At 38.4% G+C, this 21,224-nt stretch overlaps 1 long non-coding RNA gene across 1 annotated transcript; it reads left to right on the top strand.

The window, feature by feature from the left end:
* The first annotated feature begins 3,949 nt into the window (after positions 1-3,949).
* Positions 3,950-9,457, top strand: LOC110293906. The gene is made up of 3 exons (XR_002377889.1): positions 3,950-4,017; positions 8,578-8,705; positions 9,073-9,457. It is a non-coding gene; the product is annotated as an uncharacterized LOC110293906 (long non-coding RNA).
* Positions 9,458-21,224: the final 11,767 nt, after the last annotated feature.

The following is a 21,224-nucleotide window of genomic DNA, read 5'->3' as shown; positions in this document are numbered from 1 at the left end:
CCTCAGAAACAGACATAAATACAAATATTGAAGCTACTACTTGAAGTTTTTCTCTCCTTGACCACTGATTCAAAGACATATTTTATGATTCAAAGACATATTTTATGCCTCTATGCCATGCTCCTTAGATGGTGCCATGTATAACTATAACTCCATTATAAACCATTTGCCTGAGAACTAAGCATGCCTGCTCTTTTAAATCTAATAATTGAATGCTTCAAGGAGATTGCGGGGTATATCAACAATACTCTCAGAACAAGGTTGGGAGTCTGTTTTCCTCCCACACAGCAGTAGCCTTCACACCTGTTGTGGGGGACAAAGAAGTTGGCTTTTTTCTTTTACCATAATTAAATATAGGCTGTTGCAGGGAGAAATATCTTTAAGTCGGTTCTGTTGAAAAGCGGGCTCTATGAATATTTGATTGTCCTTGATCATGCTTTTCAGATGCAACACATTTCCATGACCAGGTAAACAGGTTTAGTTCCTTTCTATTTGTTCTGAAAGGACTGTGTGTTCAGAGTTCAGCAAATATAGAATGATTTATTTGTTTAAATTTGCCATTAAATTTACCTTTCTACACTTGGAAAGTGAAGTATTTCTAAGTGTGTGCAGCTTGTCTACATTTATATACAACTCCATTACACCAAAGACCTTCTTTTTATGTTAATGCATTAAAAAGCTCCATCATTCCTACCAGTAAAAGAAGGAGAAAAGTTGTTGCAAATTAGGGGAAACTGTCAGATCTGGGCACTGATTCAGGGAACAGCTGGCAAGTAAAGGTATCTAAAACTTATCTAAAGTATTTCACTAACTTGCTGGCAATGTCAGCTATAACTAGAAATTTCTATAAACAACATCATGACAACATATATGTACCATGAAGTTTTTACCTCACTACTTAATATGCTCCTTATAATGCATACATGAACCACCCTGATCGATCACCTGTTCTTCCTCCCACCAGACTTCAGTCCATGGACTCCCTCATAAGCACAGTAGTCATTTTCTTCTGCACCCTGTACCTGTCTCCATTTTCCTTGAAAACAGCACACTCACATGCTCTATCACGTCTATACCAACCCATACATTGTATTACTAGGACTTTTCTGCTTCTAGAATCCCTTCTTAAAAGCTCGCCCTTGTCTTCCAATTACTGGTGCTTGCAAACATTTTTCTCCCTCTGAGTATTGATTACATCCCTTATTGCTGTGACCTACAAGAGCAATATGAGGAAGACTTTATTTCCCATCACAGTTCAGAGGAATACAGTCTGTCATGGCAGGAAACACGTGGCAGCGGGAGCCACATAATTCATTATGCTTGCTAGCAAGGACAGAAAGCAGTGGCCAGCTCTCAGCTGGCTTTCTCCTTCCCTCCCTTTATTCAATCCAGAACTCTAATGGGGTCTTGAACTGCCGACATTCAGGGTGGGTCTTTCTTTCTCAATTAGCCCTTGGATACACGCACACACACACACACACACACACACACACACATACACACACATGAGATGTGCCTCACTAATTCTCCAGATGTTTCTTAGTCCAATCAACTTTGAAATCTAAGCAGGGCAGTATCTGCATTTTCTCAGTCTGTCCGTTGTGGCACTTGTCACTCTTTTCTTCAGGCTGCAGGTGTTTTTTCCTTCCAATGAAGTTTCTCTGAATATTACTTTCTTTTTCCTGTCTAAATTCTTTTCTGCATAATACAAACTCACCGTCCATCATAGAATAACACTTATGATGAATGTCAGGAAGATATGTGACTTCCCCTTTAATCTTTTTATACCACTGCATTCTATTTTCCCTTCCTTGAAAGTATCTACCTGCTATGACTCCTTCCTAATTTTCTGACCTCTAGAGGTATCCCAAATGAAACATAAATATCTGAAGATTCAAAGATAGCATCCATAAATTAAAAAAGAATATGACATTTGTCTTTCTGGGTCTGGGTTACTTCTCTCAGAATAACTGTTTCCAGCTCCAACCATTTACTTGCAAATTTCATGATTTTATTTTTCCTAACACATTACTGTAGTATTCCGATTACATTATACAATATATTGTAATAATATTCCATTGTATAGATACAACATATTTTCATTATGTATATTCAAGTTGTATCGATTTCCTAGCTATTGTGAATAGAGTAGCAATGGACACAGAGGAGCAAGTATCTTCACAGCAGGATACATGTCCAAGAGTGGTGTAGGTAGATCATGCAGTAGAACTCTTTCTAACTTTCTAAGGAACTTCTGCACTGCTTTCCACAGTAGCTGCTCCAATCTGATCTTCCCACCACAACTTCAGGTAGAGACCTCAGCCAAACTTACTTAAAACAAATGATGGGAAAATGCAGATAAAATTAACATAGACAGACTAACTCAAATTTTAAATTGCATTCAGTCATTAAAGTACAATGCAAACACCACTCAACTTAGTTCTCATTCAATGGCAATCCAGGTTCATGACCTTTGATTCTACCTAGTCCCAAAAATTTCAAATAGCACCTGTGGTATACTCCTTGAAACAGAAGCATCAGATTTCTAACACAAGCAGTGCTTCAGTTCACTCCTTTAGCTCCCTAAATCCCATCTTACCTCAGGACAGATAGCTCTGCCTTGGCTTGTCCTCAGAAATTATTGTCCCTAAGGAAAACAAAAAGAAACTGTGGAGTGATTTTTAAATTTTTATTTTCCCCAATAATCTGTACACTGTGAGAGTTTAGAATCATCAAAGTAGGCCAAAGATTTTTTTTAAATGAAAGATAAGTGTTGGGATAATAGCTTTATATAGATCCATTTCAGATTAGAGCCGAAAATCATTAGTGGCTATATATTTTCTATAATGTAACACACAGAATTTTTCCCACTTATAAATATATAAAAACCCATCTAGAATCAGTAAGAATTATGCACTCAAAAATAAACATACTGGTTACCTAGTTTTGAACTGCAGTCAGAAAAATCTACAAGGTTTTCATTTTCTACCAATTCTTTTCAACTTCTCTAATTTTTCCCACTGTTAATTCTATTTCTACAGAGAAAGTGAAATTACATTTCTTTCCAGTCAATACAGAGGTCACCACTTGAAATTCAGCCAACAATTCTAACCACTTTGAACTTACATCCCTCCCTTTTTTTTTAATTACCAATGCTATACGCTTGTTCCCTAGGCAACCACTGCAGAAACGAACTGGGTAGTCAAAGGCAAGCATAACACACATCACACCCATACCAAACAAAAAGCGATTTTCTCCATTTGCTAAAATAAATTTGACCAAGTGTTTTTACATGATGGCAGATGGGAGCTGCATTAATATTTATGCTGGACATAAAGAAAGGCTTGGAAGAACGGGACTCTCAGTCGAAGATTCCTTCTGGGAGATGCATGGAAAATCAACTTATCAGTAGAGAATGAGCACAGGCTCCAAAATCTGAGTGTGAATCCATCCTTTGCCTATTATCATCATTTGGGCATGTCCTTTGTTACCTGGACTTCAGTTTCCCCATATATTAGACCTAGAGCTCAAAGACTGTCATGGAAATTAGAGACGGTGATGCTTGTGGATCGTCACTGTTGCCACTATTTCCTGTTTGTGTCCCCTGGGACAGCCATGACATGCATGATAAGATAAGTATTAGATTTCCTCCACTTTACTGAAAAGAAAGATTGTTAAGTGTAGCTAATTAGTCCATGGCCTCACAGCTAATGTTAACGTCAAGCCTGAGTCCTGCAAACCCTACTCTGGATCTAAGCTGCCCTGCAGCATGACAGTAATGGTGAGCGTTCATTACACTTTCCTGATGAACGAGTTAATATTATAAATGCAAAACACCTTGAAGAGTTCCAAAATGGGAGGCTCCATGGAACCATTCACATCACAGCACAACCAAGCAACCATGTGGACAGTGCCCAGCTATTGTCTCTACACAGTGGCCCAGAGAACTGATCTCTATGGAATTCTGGAAGGAAAGGAAACAGGCTTGAAAGAACATTGGTATTGAACTGATATCAAGTCTGAGCTACTGTGTCCTCCCTAGCATCTTCTGAATAGCTTTCACATGTTCAAAGAATTTACTAAGCTATGGATCTCACCTTTCCAAGGTGGAATCCAGAAGTCTTTGTTTCTAGGTTCTCTTGTATGGGAAATGTGAATAGTATGTGACTTGGATTGATATAATCCAGCTATATAGAGCCTATCAAATAAGGATCACCTATATTTCTTTTCTAGAAAGCTATGGAATACTCTGAGCTTTCAGAGTAGAAAGCTCTACTCTGGCTCATTGCCTACCTGGAATCAGCTGCCAGGAAAACAGTATTTTTTTTTTCTATTTACTCATGTGATGTATTTGGTATAAGTGGACAGCACACGGGACATGCTAAATATTTCTTGGTTTGCCTTCCCTCACAACCTGTTTCCTAAGGCACCAGGACTAGCCTTATGTCTCCTGGTGCACCCAGTAGTGAGTGTAAGCATACATTAGGATGTCCAAGTGTGTGAGTGTGATGGGCTAAACCCCAAATCAAAAGGCATGGGTAGAAAATTATTCATGCCTAGAAGCTGTAATTCATTTTCCATAGAGGAAAAAGAAGAATATTAAATGAACATCTTTCATTAATTTTATTTGTCTTTTAAAATATTGTTCTATTTTCTATGCCAACGATCCAGCAGTTAAGAATTTTTTCTATTGAGCTATTTTCCTAGTTCAGCTCTCTCTGTGGTTTCACTAAACCCTCACCTGAGTATTCCCAAGGCTCTTGGCAATGTAAATTAATTCCTATGAGGCCAATATAATCACCTGGTGACAGAGCTGTAGTAAGAATATGACCTGCCTTGGGTATCAGAGTTTCCCAAGCCATCTCAGTTGCAACCATTATTCAAGCAGGCACACCCTTCAACAGATCTTAACCCCTTCTACTCCAATGCTGGCCTTAATTACTTGCTGTTTCTTACTTACAGCATGTGACCCCGTAAATACAGATTACCAAGGTTTCACCTTCATCCAAACACTGCTTACCCAGGCTGGCGTCCTTGGTACCCCATAAGCACTAATTGCTCTCTTATTCTGTATTTAGACATTTGTTCTTGCAGAAACCACACCCATCCCTGTCTTTTGAACAGCAGTAAAACTCTTCCTCTGTCCCTCATCCAGCTCTGACATTAATGAAATGATCTTAAATAATTACCAAACATCTATGAACACTCATCTCTTTGTCTGCATGTGGCACCCTCAGAGATTCAGAGTTGTCCAGGCTTGCATGAGACAAGGCCTGTGAAGTAGACAGCAGCTTCCATGCCTTTCTCCCATGTTCCTCCAGTCCCAACATCTCACCTTTCCATGAACCCCTTTAATAGAGAACTGTACCCCCTCCTGCATTCATCAAAGACCTTGTAAGTGCTCTCATTTAATTAACTGATTCACTTATTTAGAAAGCAGGAAATTTATGCAAAACTGTCCTAGAGAACTGGGATATAGATACACGTAGATCCTGCCCCTAACAGTGCAGAGTAGGACAGGAAATATTTGAAACTGAACAAGATTGTTCTAAAGTGTAGTAGCCTCAGCTGTAAACATGGAACAGGTAAAGGACAGAGTGACAGTCACTGCTGGGGAATACTAATGAAAAGATATTGAAATTGAGTGTTAAATAATTCATTGTGGTGAGAGGATAAAAAAAAAATAAGAGCAAGCAAAGGAACAAAATTTATCCTAAAGAAAAACTACACATTTAGAAATCATTCTGCAAGCACATCTAGGTATACCTATGAAGATCTATACACTGTATGGATCAAGAGTGCATTTTGAGCTAAAAAAAAGAAATGCACACAAAGACAAAGAAAATTAAAGGAGTAAAACCCAAAATATTTTAGAAACTTAGAATGGGTATTTCTTTAAAAGCAAAACAAATGAATTAAATCCTAGTTACAATTAAATACATAAATAATGGAATAGTTAAATAATTGACCAAAATCAAGCTCTTATAAAGATTTTGTTAATGATAATAAAGGGGAATTGTAATTTTATTGTATTTTTTTAGATAATATAGAATTGAATGCTTTTAAAATTATATGTGAACAAGAAATCTAAAGAAGTATGCAGAATAAAATAGCTTTGGGTATTGACTTGATAACAAAAGTCTTTCCTATTTTTTTTAATTTTGTGCATGTAAATGCTCTAGCTATAAGTATGTGAAGGCATTGTATGTGTGTCTGGTACCTGCAGAGTGTAGAAAGGGCATCAGATCCCCTGGAACTATAGTAGCAGACTGTTGTGAGCTTCCATATGGACACTAGGAATAAAATCAGGGTCCTCTGGAACAGCAGCTAGTGCTGCTAACCACTGGGCTGACACTCTAGCTGCAATATAAATCTCTTTTTAAATCCTTTCATGATAACTCACTATATTAAAAAGCAAAGATTAAAATTCTATATTCCAGGAACATTTTTATGTCTACAAACTTATTTTCAATTGTCTTCCAATTTAATTCATAGCAACCTTTCTATTTTCATTAAAAACAGCAAACCAGGCAGACCTCATACCAGATGTATGAACCCAGAGTAATAACTTATCCTGGGCCCTCAGGCTTTTCCCTTTCCTCCAACCTAGAAAACCCAAACCGCTCCCATGTAGAATACTGGTGAGTGTTTTATAGAATACAGTGTGTCACACCAGAGTAAAATTACATACAATCTTGGGATTTTCAACCAAAGCTGCCTCACTAAGACCATATTTATTTGAAGATGACATGGACCCTCCTAGTTATTATCTTTTCAAGACATTAACATAAGCCAGGAAGACCTTCACCAGGCATGTGATATGAACGCATGGGATTGTTTCCCCAGTTGATGCAGTGTCCGAAGGAAAAATAAAAGAAAATTGAAGGTTAAGGAAAGGCAGCTTATTGATAACAATTAATTGTATATTTCAAAATAGCTAGAAAAGAGCATTCAGAAGGTTGCCAACATAAAAATGATGTGTGATTGAGGTGATTTGTATGCCAGTCATTCTGGTCGGATCATCACACTATATATGTATGTGAAATATTATATTAGACCACAAAAATAGAAACAGTAATTCTGTGTCAATGAAAACTTTAGGAACATAAGAAACACCCCAGGTTCTTGTATTTTTCAATTTCTGTTTCCTAATATTTAAAATCACAAGTGCTTTAGCATTTGACTTTAACACACTTTAAGATTCAATCTGCAATGTCTTATTAATTGGTTGTTAAAGAATTTTACAGGATTAATGCACACATTTTGAGGAATATATCAAAATAATTAGAAAGCATAGAAAATGTCACACATCTCATTTTAAAGAAACAAACTGAAACAATTTTTATATTATTTGTTACTAAAGCATGGTAAATGTGCATATGCATTTGATTAAAATTTTAATAAATGTGACAATCTGTACTACAAACAGTAAAATAATCACTTCCTTTCATATTCCAGGCATGTTTTAATTGTATGGGATGCCACCGGTTCTTTCTCACAGGAATTATTAATCTTGAAAGGTCAGCTATACATATCTTCTCTTAATATCTTTGTGGCTGGTAAAGCTGAATACCTACCTAATGAGCACCACGCCTGGCAGCTTTGATTTTCTTCCTATTGCTCTGGGTGATCAGCAACTTGCAGAGCATTTCCTAGAGCTACTTGGAGTCAGGAATCCAAATCTTTCTGAGGGGCCACCCAGGGTGGGAAGCACGCAAGAGGATCGAAGAAGGATAGTGACCTTCGTGAACCCACAGAGACACTTGAAAGATCAGGAAAAGGAACTAGCCTCCGACATTCATTGATAAATTACATTTAAGCAGCATCTTCATCTCTGGAAAGGATGCAATAGTCTTCAAGGCACAGTGACATAGATATGGCCATTCAGCCACTGAAGGGCTTAGAAATAGCGTTTCCCTACATGTCCTGTTTTTGTCTAAGCGCACCATCCTAGCTCACAGGACTTCAAGTTAGAGGAAGATGAACTGGCATTCTGATGCCACCATTTTCCACCATAGGCTTCTATGCCTCAGCTTCATTGTCTATAACATAGTGTTTGTAGGAACCCAGATTGTATGGACTCATGATTGTGAACTCATGAAGATAGCCATTAGCAGACCAGCAGCTCTTGGAGCATCTTTGTTATTGTTTTCTTTTTTTTATTGGGTATTTTATTTACATTTCAAATATTTTCCCCTTTCCAGATCTCCCTTTCAGAAACCCCCTATCCCATTCCCCTTCCCCCTACCTCTATGAGGGTGCTCCCCATCCACCCTCCCACTCCTGTCTTCCTGCCCTGGCATTCCCCTACACTGGAGCATCGAATACCCTCAGGCCCAAGGGTCGCTCCTCCCACTGATGTCCAACAAGGCCATCCTCTGCCACATATGAGGCTGGAGCCATGGGTCCCTCCATGTGTACTCTTTGGTTGGTGGTCCAGTCCTCGGGTGCTCTGGGAGGTCTGGCCAGTTGACATTGTTACTCCTTCCATGGGGCTGCAAACCTCCTTCTCTCTTGCAGCATCTTAATTCCAACCCTTGCAGTTGAGACTGCTCTTTGTTATTCATCCCTAAACAGCTCTCAGAGGAGGTTATAAACAGGGGAAGGTCAGGCTACACAGACCCACCCATTGCTGAGTGAAATCCATGTGACTCCAGAGAAGCTGGGGAATTCCTTTTCTCATAGTTTCCTCAGTACAATGAAAGGTAAGAGTGAAAATGAGTTTGAATGTAAACACTTAAAACAGTGATCTGAAAAAGAAAATACGTTGTCATTTTTTAAACTAATTTTCAGAATCTGTTTCCATGTTCCAGGAGAGTCTAGCAAAACATGAAAAAAAGCAATGCTTCTAGCTTTGAGTAGTAGTTGTTATGGCTTGTGAATGTGTGTGTGTGTGTGTGTGTGTGTGTGTGTGTGTACCCAATAGAGGTCAACTTCAGGCATCATTCCTCGGGAGATACCTATCTTGGCTTTTGGTTGGTTTGGTTGGTTGGTTGGTTGGTTGGTTTCGGTTTGCTTTAAGTTGGGACTTTTGTGTTGAACTGTGTTGCTTTATTTTTTGGTTTGTTTCAGTTTGTTGTGTGAGACAGCATCTCTCACAGGGGCCTGGAGCTCACCAGTTAGGGGACACTTGCTGACCAGAGAGCACCCCCAGTTCCTCCTCTCTCCTTTTTGCCCCCCAGAATTGAAATTTCAAGTGTGCCTCCGTGCCAAGCTTTTTATATGGGTGCTGAGGGGTTAAACCCAGGTCCCCATGCTTGTACAGCAGGCATGTGACAGACTGAGATCTCACTGCAACCAAGCAGAAGACAAGCCTCAAGACAGCGTTAAAGGAATAATTAGAAGGAAGCATTTTAGAAGATTTTAAAGTAAAGACTCAAGAAAGACTAAACAGCAGCTAAGTAGCTTGTGATACAAATTGCCATCTGCCATCTTCTAATCCCAATAAAAGATAAAGACAATACCTTAGACAGGTGCCCGAAGAAGAAGAAAAAAAAAACCCAAACAAGCCACTAGTCTCCTCTATTCGGGAACTAGTTTCAGGGTTAAAGGAAGGGAGTAGAAGACACTAATTCAGAGCTCTAGAATTTCATGGACCTGTAAACTTTGTTCTTTCTGAGACATCTTTATCCTGCCAGGGGCAGACACTAATTGAACTTCCACTCACATCTGAACTCCTTTAAAAGATATTTTACCGTCAATATTAGACAACAGGACATACTCTCAGAATAACAGCCTAGTTAAAGAGAAAGCAAGGGAAAAGGCAGAGAAGCGGGTGTGCTTGTAAACATTCATGTGTATGTCAGATGTGTTTACAACACTGATACTTTGTTTCTAGCCTCTCTTCCGACTAGTAACAATCTACAACAGGACAAAGGCTCACTGCAGCGGTTAGTAATCACTGGGGTAAAGTGCATCACAGCGTGTAACAGGTGTGGGCCAGATCGGCCCTGGAAGAACAACAAATTGAAATTAAGATAAGCTGAAACAACTTCCTGAAATAAGCTCTCTGCTAACCAGCCCTTGCGATATTTTGATTTGCTTCCTGCTTTGGCTTGAGAGGAAGAAAGACTTATTTTTAGACTGACCATGCTAAGATCACCAGCCCAGGGCCACACGAACTGCAAGGGGTTAAACATAAGCCAGGCCAATAAATGGAGACGAATGGTTAGTATTCCTAGAAAGAACAGTCCAGTTTTCCAGATTTCCTGAGGAAGGAGCTGCACAAAGTGGCTTATTTGATTTAGCAGACGGAAGCAGGTAGCATGAATCAAGCAGGAAGCAGAGTGCCCAAGAGAACGCTCGGAGAATGATTAAACGGAAGCAGTGTAGGTTTTTTTTTTTTTTTAAATAATGACTTCAAGCAAAATTAGAAATCAGATGTGAAGGAATGAGCACAGGGTTTTAATCCCTGTGCTACCCTTACCAGTGACATCTTGGATATCCTTCTTCACCTTTCTGAGCTTGCACAAAGTCTTCTACAAAGTAGGGAGGGGGATATACCGTGCATTTGATAGGATTAAGATTAAATTACAAAAGTTTATAGCATATGTCAATTGCCTGGCCTATATTATATGTTTTTAAGATGGATGACCATAATGATTGTAGTTGCAAGCAGCCCTCAAATGAAGATCACTACGGTTATTTATTCATCCAGAAAACGTGCATTGCGGGGCACTTATAGCACCCCAAATCCTCAAATTCAGTGTCCTAGAACTCCAGTGGTAGAAAGGTGGAAAGAGACTTGAGCGTATGTTACTGATCTTACAGCAAACACATGGCTCAGTTCTGGAATCGTGGACAGAGCAATCTAAGAAAGGAACCAAGGTGAGCAAAGTTCTCAAACCCAATTTTGGAAGGCGCACAGTACTATGTGTGTAGGAAAGAAATGGATAGGATTTTACATTCAAGAAACTGTGTATACAAGGGAATAGAATTACAAGCCATCTTGTTCTTCCTAGAGAATCATAATAACTTTCTAACAGCCTATGTACATTTCATTTGTCATGAGTATTTTCAAATGCAGTAACATCTCACAATGCACGGTGCACAAGGCAACCATGGTTGTTAAGTGGCTGGCAGTATTTTCCTATGCACCATTCAGCATTCCCACCTGGGTGCCTCTGCAGGTTCAAAGATTCAATTCTCATCCGTACAGAGAGAAGTGATGATAGAAATGACTTCTTCCCATCGTTCCATTCTTTCTCAGTTCTGTGGGTCGTGCACTTTTCTACATACCAACCAATTTTCTAACATCTATCAAATGGAAAATGTAGGCTTTAGCATGCACATAGCTCACATGCATACATGCAGGCATTTACATTTATGCGCGTAAAGTGAAATAAATAAATGTTGAAAAATTAATCTGTAACTGAATATATGTATACATACATGTGTAATGGGAATATAGATATATCACAGATAGATAGATGATAAAGATAGATAGATAGATAGCAGATAGATAAATAGATGATAGAAAGACAGGTTCATAGGTGATAGATAGATGATAGATTACTTTTGCTGAAGCTTACAGTTCTAAAACACTAAATTTTCATGACTAAATATATATATTCCCACTTGTAAAATTATAGAGAGAAATTTCTGTGGTCATAATTTACCATACACATTATTTCATGCCCAGATAATGCATGGGTTTAATGCAGATTCATGTCAAGTTCAAGTAGACATCATCTGCTTTCTACAATGTGAACTTGTAACCAAACTCTTGAATGTTTTTTATCAATAGTTTAAATCTTGGGATACAACATATCTTTACTAGACTCATTTAGCCTAAAGAACAGAAAGTATTTGCTGGGAGTCAAAGAAACAACATATCCAAGGGTAATTTGAAGTTGAGTGTGATATGCCACTGTCCCTTTAAGTAGCAAGACAGAGCCATAGCTGCAGAGCTATAAACATGAATTCATTTTCTAGATTGAGAAATTGTCCTTGAAAATTGAAACTAGCTACTCACCTATGTAGTTATATGGCCTACAGTTTAGGACTAAACACCCAACCTAAATAAGCACAAGCAGAAAACTTTCCCCTATGGGGAAAAACACTATCCAAAGGTGAGGCTAACTTTGGGTGTGGCCAGCTGCAGAAGATGGTGCTGGTAGCACATGGTTGCTTCTTTCCTCCTAATCTAGCATTACCTTCTGCTCTCTTGGCTTCCATCCAAGGCCATGCAGTACTAAGCAGCCCAGCCCCTCCCAATGACAATAAGAAAAGAGGAGGTGCTACCTGTCTGCCTATAGCTCTCACCAAATGATTAGCAATCTTTTATATGAGTAAAAACGTGTTTACATGCATTGGCCACCTGCCTGTTCGGAACTTCTGATTGGGATCAATGAAAAGCTTTCAGGACAAGAAGATGCCTGGAGAAACAGGTGGAGTCCCATTTAGGTCATGGACACAGACGATGGGGATGGAATGGGCCCTGCGACTGTTATTACTGCTGAAAGAGAGGAGAGAAGATGACCAGCACCCAGCTAGTCCTGGATCTGCTTTTTCCTTACTGCTACAAAAGATAGGTTGGCACTCTGAAATTCAGTTTCTGAATATTGGACAGGCTGCTCGCCTTTGCATGCCTCAACCATCTCAGTAGTCAGATTTGATGATCACAGGAAAGGTACACAAAGTTCTAGATGCAGAGACATGCTCTATGGTAATCAATGGGAAAGAATTTGAAACTTCCCAAGAGGAAAACCAAATTAATCACTAGTCCTCATAGTGACAAACCAGCTTTCACATACCAACATGAAAGCATTACTTTTGTAATTCAAATAGAAGAAGCCCCCAGCATGCCATATAGGAAGCATCTCTTAATTCTAAATTCTGCTTGGTTTAAAGGGCATTTATTTGGCTGCCTATTGGAAACAGGAAGTAAGAATAACAGGCAATAGTGTTCAGGCAACAGTCAACCTTGAACCATGGTAAAGGGGGTAGTGGGAAGAGGCTCTGTTTGCTGTTTGCCCTGTCCTGAACCAGAAGGGACCTCAAATCTCTTTCTACTTCCGTGCTCATAAGCAAAACTGGGCAGAAGAAGCATTATTCTAAAGACCCTCCCACCTCATCTTCTCCTGTGTTGCTTAGGGGTGTGCACTGGCATGTGGGAATGAAAGAGGAAATGTAATAAATAGTAGCTAGAGCTTAGGAAGAAGACACCAACACCAAGAAGCAAGTAGCCAAGGGGATATGAATCAACACGAAAGTGAAAAAGACAATTCTTGCATGTGCATATATTTACTAAGTGTGTAGACATGTTTTTATGTGTGGGGGTGCATGCATGTGTACTGGTACAACCAAAGGTTGGTACTGGGTGCCTTCCTAGATCTCTGTTCTTCTCAGATATTAAGGCAGATCTCTCGTGGATCGGCCAGAGCCTGCCAATTCAGCTGCTCTAGCTAGGCAGCTTGTTCTGGGGCTTCCTCGTCTCCACTTCCTACATAGGCTGGCCGCTATGCCCAGCCAGCTTTTAGAGATCTTAGGTTGGATCTAGGGAATCCAAACCCCGATCCTCACACTTGTGAAGCAAGCATTTTGCCCAACAAGCTATCTTCCCAGTCCAAAAGACAATCTGAAAATGTAGAAAGAAGTATTTATCTGGTTCAAACCACAGAACTTCCACCTACTGCCTTGCAGAAAACATCATGAAGACAAGGTCCACACCTTAGTTATCATCACATTTACAGTCATTAGCACAATGTACTTTCCATCACTGATAGTGGTTCAAAAATATTTTCAGTACATTTTATTTAATGAACAGAGATGAAATGCAATAATAAATATTGAGTTGCACTTCTGACAAGGTTATTGTGAAACAACACTTTGAAGATAGGCCGAAGCCAGGCTCCAACCTCACCCTGGTCATTATCATATTTTCTCTCTCTCTCTCTTCCTCTCTCTTTCTCTCTGTCACCCTATATATGGATAGATAGATAAAGATAGATAGATATAGATATATGTTGTGGATATATATGAATCCATATATATGATATAGATAGATAGAGGTAAAGAGATACCTGTTCACATCATCTATCTATTTATCTTTTGTTTTCGGGATTCTGGTTATATAATTCTGAGTTTGGAAAAACAAATACAGTTAATTACATATTGACTATTTTACACTATTCAATCAATCTTTTGTCTCTGATTTCTGAGTTAAATTAGGTTAAAGTTACTGTTCAAGGGAGAATTGAGTAGGCCAAACCCATGTTTTAAGATAAACTCTATACTTACTTTAGCAGGAATTATAGAAATCCCCTGGCATGATTGTGTATGAACAGGGGCTGCTACTAGGGTAAGTAGTACTCAGACGTCATGTAAAATAGTCACAGTATGTTAGGATGGATTCTAATTATCAGAAACTCACACTGAGAACTTCAGAAAGAACTTCTGGTTCTTTAGTGTATGAGTTGTTTCCTAATAAATGGTCTCTAAACCCTGAGACACTCAAGTCTCCCAGGATTCCCCTTGCCTGTGTTTCAAGTGACTCAGACAGTTTGGCACCTCCAGTTCTGAAATCTCAGTATGTAGAAGTAAGCAGACAATACTGTAAGGAAGGGCTATTTCTGTAGCTTTCTGATATAGAAACTAAGAGCTAGAATCTAGAGTTACCCTGACAGTTCTCCACCCTTCGTGTCAGCCCTCCATCACATCTGAATAAAGACAGTGCACAGTGATTGGATACTGAGACACAAGTGTACTACTGTAGTAGTTTCATCCTGGGCTCTTAGCACTCACTTTGGCACATGTCATGGAAGTGTGGAGTCACCTTGAAGAAAAATAATCCATATAGTAACAAAACAGTCCAGGTCATCAGGAGCAGCCAGCTACCTTACCTCCTGCTTCACTCACAGCACCCACCTCACCCCAGTTCTACACTAGCCCCAGTCTGATGTAGCAGGGGCTTTGCATTCTCACCCTGGTCCTGCTGAGCTGGCTGAGTGATTTAATCTTTTCTACACCAATTCTTCTCCTCTGGAACATAGAGAGTCTGAATTCCTGATCTCTAAAATCCTTTACTCAAACTCAACCTTTTGTTGGGTTCTTAATGCTAGAGTGATGTGAAAGATGTAAAGGCAAAAACAAAACAAAAACAACAACAAAAAACCAACAACAAAAACCCCAACTATTATTAATAATAATAGTGTTAAAATAATAATACAAAAATAATCTCTGAATTTTCATAATTAAAAGTCTGGCTGCTTACTGTGCATTAGACACTGTTCTAAGGATATTTTTTAATCTATTGAATTTACACAGCCCATATGTTGTTGACACTACTGTTACTCGCAATTTTCAGGTGAAGAAACCAAGACACAGGAATTCTAAACAATGACCAGTGGCCACGCAGCTGATAAGCATTGACTTAAAACATTGAATTCTGACTCCTCCAGCTTTGACTCTCAAGCAGTTTAATTTTCTATCCTTTAAGATTCTATTTACTGATACCATGCCCTCAGCCTAAAGAATTCTACTTTACCATTTTGACATTTCAAGAAATATTTCTCAACTGTTCCAGTAACTGTGCCTGGAGATAGGACCTCAAAAAAGAGAAAGGAGAAAGTCCTTTTTCTCACAGACATTCCAACAGTGAACACAGATACAATAGAGCACATATGTTCTAAGTATGCTGGGTAGAATATAGATTTCTTCTTGATACATCATACCATGAGATTATCCATCATTGGTTTTTATTAAGACAATATAACATATTAATGAATAATATTGACAATATGAAAGAATGGTTTAATATCAGACTTGGATAATCAGGGATAACCATGTGAATATTTAGCCCAAGGACAGCACTGATTAATGCCCCAGGGTAAAATAGAACATGTCAGAGTCAAAGAAATTTTTAAAGATTAAATAAGGTTTACTCAGAGAAAGTCAGATAATGAAAAGCTATACAATAAAGTTTGAACCAACACAGAAATATTAATGAAACTTCAGGGACTCCATTTCCATAGAATTCCAAGGTCTCTATAAACCCTAGCAAGGTGTTATCACAAACTCAAATTCTTGAGATGTTTAAAACAAAAAGACAATAGCTGCCCATTCCACATTGATTATCTCTACTTCAAACTTCCTCTCACGTTAGCTGTTGTTGGAATGACCTGGAGTTTGGAGACATCGGGATAATGCCAGCCAACGTGGCTATTCATCCAGCCTGAGTCTAGCGTCACAAGTCCAAGTATGGGAAATTCATTGTAAGCCATCTCAGTGTAAAAAAAGACTTCCTTCTTAATAGGTATGGTATGATTGATAAAACATAAAGGAGCAATTCTGTCACTTAGAAAAGCATTTCCATAAAGCAGGTATGAGAATTGGGAATTACAGAAACGCTGAAAAGCAAATTGCAGCAAGCTTTCAGATCATAACAAATGAAATGAGCGGGAGGAAGTGCATCTTGAGCAGAGTCAATGAACTCTCTCTTGGAGACTTCTCTAATCTAATGAATGACGAGGAGGAAATGATGTGAACACGTTGAAGATACACTGAAATTTCTTGCTGATTGAACACGAAATGCTTACACCAACAAAGACAGCAGTTAACACTCCCATGCAAAGGGGCAAATAGCTTACTGCCTGTATCAACTCTACCAGTCCTGGAGATTTGTTACCAAACATTTGGAATGCCCCAAATCTTACAACTCATATTTGAAAGTAATTGTATAAAATAAAGGCTTCCTCAAATTTGACAGCATCAATAAATGCATATATAGCATAAAAACAATGATCTGAAAGGTGAAAGTTGCCTTAGAAAATCGTATCTTAAAAATCAAAAGATTAATGGAAGCATGCACTATAGAGAAAATTCACACAAATTGTCACATGAAAATATAATTTAAAATATACAGCTAGAATAATAAAACAGGTATTCTAGCTGTGTGGCAGATGGTTCATCATTTAAAATAAAATATTTTTCATTTGATGATATTTGTGGTATTTGTCAGAGTTTTAAAATGTGTTATTTGAGGCTAGTGAGATGACTCAGTAGGTAAAGTCAGTTGCTGGCAAACCCCATGGATTTGTTCAATTTCCAGAATCCACAGGGTAGAAGAAAGAATCAACTCCAACAAGTTGTCCTCTAACTTCCAAATGCGGCATATACACACACAGCCACACTGCACATACACCTACCCGACGCATCACCATCATTATCACCACCACCATCATCATAATAATAATAATACTTAAAATGTATTATTAGTTGTGTTTTCTCTTGCTAAATATTCAATTTTACTTTTAATTTCATAGTGAAATTAAATATCATATATCGTATGTATCATAACACGTGCTTCTTGGTTGCGTAAAGATAAAATTTAACCCTTTAAAGAAAAACCCATTACAAACTCACCCATGAATTTTCAAAATGTACTTTGGGCTAAAAGTGAAACCTTGTGGGTTCTTTGTCAGAAATACCAACTTTGCAGATGCTACAGTTGTGTGGGAAAATTTTTGAGACATATTAAAAACAAACACGTGTATGTGATTGGATTTCCATACTTGAGGCTTGGGATACACTTAGTTTTCAGTATGCATTGCTCTTGAATATATCCCTTCCAACCAATCCAAATCAGTTCTTAGCATCCCCACTGAGCACGACACGCTAATCCTGCGGGATTATGCAAACACTGCCCCTGGTCTTCTGCATTACCTTGTTAATCCATTAGGATTTAGAAAAGTCCAACTTGGAAAAAAAAGAAAAGAAATAATTCTCTTGCCCATAATTGAAGATGGTAAAATCAGATGAGTTAATGCTGCCAACATAAGATATAATTAACACAGCCATTGTGTGAAGGGTATCGCAGCACATATGGTATGGTATGTAAAACCAAACAATGTTTTTTTTTGTAATGTGTGAATATAGATATTCTAAAGTGAAAGATCAAGTGGGAGCCTTAGTTCTTCCTGAGGCTGCATGATAAGCCTGCCCCTGACTGTATCAAGCGCCGCTTCCCTACTCGATGATAAAATTGTCTGTTGACATAGAAAGTTATATCCAGCTTTTTTAACTTTATATGTCAGGTTCTTAATAGTTTCCTAAATAACAAGGAACACTCTTAGTCAGTTGGCATTTTCCAGTGTTTTAATTGCCTGCTGTGATATAATTATTGTGACATTTTGGGATGTTTTTAACATCCTGAATTAAATATTCTGACATCCCACAGAGCACTTCATGAAAACAGTCAAACTGTATTCAAGTCATTAGCAGTCTACAGCTGTCCTTTAATATTAAAATTATTTTCCAACACAAAACACAGATGAAAATTAAAGTATTTAACAACGTTGAGCTCGGGTTAGACTTTAATTCTGTATTACCCTAATTTGTCAGGTAAAGGAGAACAGGGTGACTCTGAGATTCTTCCATTAAACTTCATCTGAAGAGCCAAGCAAATTAGGGCCACCTCTTGATAAAAGATAATGAACAAAATGTACTGATTTCAAAAGTGCAATTAGCCCTGGAGGACACAGTCACAAGTCTACATCAGGATAATCACAAGAACACCCCAGCTCCGTCTCCTAGCGAGTTGGCCTGCTCCGATGTATCTACTTATTTATTTGTGTCACTGTTTGTTTCATAGGATATGTTCAAAGAAAATCCGACATCATTTACCTAATTAGTGTATTTCAAATAGCATATCCTATCCTCAGCCTCTTGTGGCAAAATGCTAAGGCATTTTGGGGGTGGGGGAGCTAACTGGAGGAACTAGTGATAGGCATAGCAACAACGCTCCTTTTGCATCTACAAGGCTCATAAGCATCTGGACACTTAGCACATCTGGAGCTAAACCTTCCCCCTTTGCAACATTTCCTTTTCCACTGCCGTGGTAAAATACCCTGACAAAAGCAACTTAAAGAAGGAAGTTGATTTTTGCTCTCAGTTCCAAAACGTAGTCCATTGTGGTAGGGAAGTCCTGATTGCCGGAGTTTGAGGCAGCTGCTCACATTAAATCCATTCAGAAAGCAAAGAGCAATCTTGCTGCCTCCTTTTTATTCAATCCAGCACCTTGGCCTGTGGACCAGTGTCACCCCTGGGTAAGGCAGGTAGGTATCCCCATTTCCATCAGTGTAATCTAGATAATCCCTTACAAGAAGACCTGGAAGTTTGTCTGTCAAGATGACAGTATTAGCCATCAAACCTTTTCAACCTTTTCCTTCTTCACCCACAGTTTCTCTCTAGAATCCTAGGACAACTCTATGATTCCCTCAGACCCCTAAGGTTGGTATTACCATTGATTCCTGCCTGTTCTTAGAAATGAAAGCTAAGCCATCAGAAACTCTCATGATCTCAATCTTCAAAATATATATGAAAGCCAGAACTTCTTACCACCTCTCCATTTCCACTGCCTAGCTCATGCCAGCATCGTATTTTTTTTAATGCGTGGTAAAATACATGCTACATAAAATTTACCACTTTGACAGTGTAAGCATAAAATTTAGTAATGTTCGGTACCTTCACAAGGAGGTCTGAGCAATGCCACTCCAGCCAAATCACTCCCTGCTAACCACTACTGTACTTTCACTATCCATGGAAGTGATTTCCCTAGGTACTCCATGTCCATGAAATCATACAGTGTGTTTCTATTGTACCTGTACCTTTATAACACTTGCAACAGTGTTATAAAGTCCATAGCATGTGTCAGAACTTCCTTTTGTTTTAAAGCTGAATAGCCTATAGCATGTTGGTGTTAACATTTCCTCTGCCAGTGCACATATGGATTGTCTCTAGCTTTTGGCTACTGTGGACAGTATGCTATAAAAGTTGGTGTACACATTTTTTTTAATCTGAAAGTTGACCTAGATATGGTATTACTAGATCCTATGGTGATTTGTGTTCATCTTGTGATCAAATAATTAATTGTGCCCACTTCCACTTTTGCAAACTCATAGACCAGACAGGGTGATCTTTTTAGGTTTTGTGTTATATCACATTTTGTCTTCCAGGTTCTTCAGAATCCTCCTGATCTAGCTCCTGACAGTCACCTCCTCACTCTCCAACTCCGCAGCCTGCTCTTTCTCAAATCTGACTATTTTAAAAATACTTTAACCAAAAGGTCATGATTCTTAAAGTCCTCTTACATCTCTTTCAAGTCTTTTTCTATATGTATTTTTTCAAACAATAGAATCAAATACTTATTTCATACAGTCTTTCCTCACTAAATGTTGCAAATTAAAACTACCCTAGTCACTCACTGTCCTTCTTTGTACCAGGATCAAAGGCTAAGTAATACTCATTATATGCATATTATAATTTAACTCTGAGTATTAGGTATTTAAATAGCCTAGGACATTCCTGTATTATTAGCAAGGTGAAATTCCTCAAGTTAAATCGTCTACTCTGCAATAAGTGAATGTGTCCTTATATTAAAATTTCTAAAAGCAGAATTCGGGAATCAGTGGCTATGAGGAGCTTTAAAGATTTTTCTAGGTAATATGAATTTGTACTTTTCCAAGCAAGGCAGAAAGGACATGTTTTAGTGATCCTGTTGTCATCCACAGACACTACAGTCACTCAGTGGAATAAGTGCCACAAGAATAAACTCATGTTGGCTGGAAATGGATGAACATCAGGGGAAAAAAGTGTTAGCTCAAAGGAAAGATAAGAATTGGACCTGGAGTGGGGGATGCTATTAAACAGAGACTTGGCCTGCAGTGTTTGCACCATGCTAACCAGGGTAGTAAATAGTACTGTTGTAAGGATATCACACGCAAATTCTAAGTACTTAAACCACACAATGAATGTCAATTTTGACTATACTTGACTTTTCTAAGAACTTTGTGTTAACATTTTGTGACACAGCAATAAAATAGTTTACTACTATGAGCTGATTATTTCAAAATATTTATAGATCATTTTATAACTTTGGAAATATAGTTCCTAAAGATATAATCGCAATAACAGAGGATAAATGGGACCAGGTTTGGCAGTAATACCAGTGAAAATAGTGGATGGATAAAATTCACATTTCCCAGAGCAGTGACTGTTTGAAATGTTTTAGCCAAATTCTGCTCAGATTAAATCATTGTATGACATTTCCTTGAAGATGACAAAAAAATTCTGTACTGAAAAGGAAGGAGGTTGTCCTTGCTCTTGGCAGTTAAATTGTGAGACCTCTACCTAATGATGCAGTTTATTTGTAAATATACTTTTCAGAAATTTGCTCATTTTTGAATGTTCATTTAATTAGATCACAGTAATGTGACTTGTGAAAG

This window comes from Mus caroli, chromosome 5, assembly GCF_900094665.2.
Source record: "Mus caroli chromosome 5, CAROLI_EIJ_v1.1, whole genome shotgun sequence".
In the NCBI taxonomy this organism is placed as follows: Eukaryota; Metazoa; Chordata; class Mammalia; order Rodentia; family Muridae; genus Mus; species Mus caroli.
The sequence above is the reverse complement of the archived record's forward strand: the minus strand, read 5'-3'. Positions and strand labels throughout refer to the sequence as shown.